The sequence below is a fragment of the Crassostrea angulata genome, chromosome 2, assembly GCF_025612915.1.
Source record: "Crassostrea angulata isolate pt1a10 chromosome 2, ASM2561291v2, whole genome shotgun sequence".
NCBI classification, from domain to species: Eukaryota; Metazoa; Mollusca; class Bivalvia; order Ostreida; family Ostreidae; genus Magallana; species Magallana angulata.
Window position 1 is genome coordinate 30,434,219 of NC_069112.1, and position 1,286 is coordinate 30,435,504.

The following is a 1,286-nucleotide window of genomic DNA, read 5'->3' on the forward strand; positions in this document are numbered from 1 at the left end:
TCCATGTGTGATTGTTATATTTTGAACATACATTCGAAAAAAAAGGGTCGATAGTAATTATTAGAGAAGCAAACGGTAGTCATTTTTTTTTCCTTCAATGTTTCCAGTAAAATTTGTAATGTAATAAAATCAGTGACAATGTGATTGATTTTATCAAACAAGAATTTCAAATAATTATAAAATTGCTTGTTTGCTTTGTTATTAATTTTTGAAAACGGCACGTTTATCTAGTTTTGTTTTTAATGTGTTTCACCTGACAGGCAAAATATTAATTAACCTTTACAAAACCGATATCCAATAGGAAAATGAAAAATACCATATGAAAAATGATTTTCCAACAAGAAATGTTTCCAATACTATAAGATTTTCTAAAAATCGTCTAGAATTTATGTGTTCTATATGAGAAAGGTATTACAGAGTAAATGTTGGAATTTGATTTAGACAAGTAAGTTTTCTTGAAATATTAAAATTTCCTATCGGATTTTAGCAAATTCTATCGGAAGTTCTTGTATTTCAATAGTAATTTAAAATCTCCTATCGGAATATTGTTTTCCTATAGAAAAAAAACGTATTTTCGTGTAGGTATTGAAAGGTAAATACCTCACCTGACAGGTGAGATACAATGATAATTAAGGTGATTATGAACTCCTTTAGCAGTGGTCTATCTTATGGCATATTTGATTTTTTTTTAAACATACATCTCAGACGGGTGCAAGCTTGTAATCATTTTGTAAAAATTTGGTTAAATGTAAAGTATGTAAAACATGTATTCATTTCTTAAGTTTTTTCCGACGCGTATTAAAAATAATTTAAAAAGAAGTATTTCAACTTTAATACTAAGTTAATAGTAGGACATAATGAACATGTACAAACTAAATTTTGCTCAACAAAACCACTTAAGCCCATTTAACGTAGCTCGCAGGTTTGCTCGTGTCGTAATAGGATTCGAAGTAAAGAGTTCACTGTCTTGCAACTTCATACATTTTTTGTAAAAAAAAAAATGGAAAATGATCTTTAGAAAATACAAAAGAAACTATTTCAAAAAGGTTATTAATAAATGCAGTTTATACAAACATTTATAATTATCCAGTGCTAAACTTTTAAAGACCTGACATACATTGTAAGATATTGTTCTTAAAGATACGGTTGTGCGTTTGAACTCTTTTATTAAAATCATGTTAAGACAAGTAAATAATTTGAACTGTGTGAAATAACTTTCCCTTTTTTACAATTATAACTTCTGTATTATCAACCACCGATCTAACTATAAATATTCTTTTGACTTT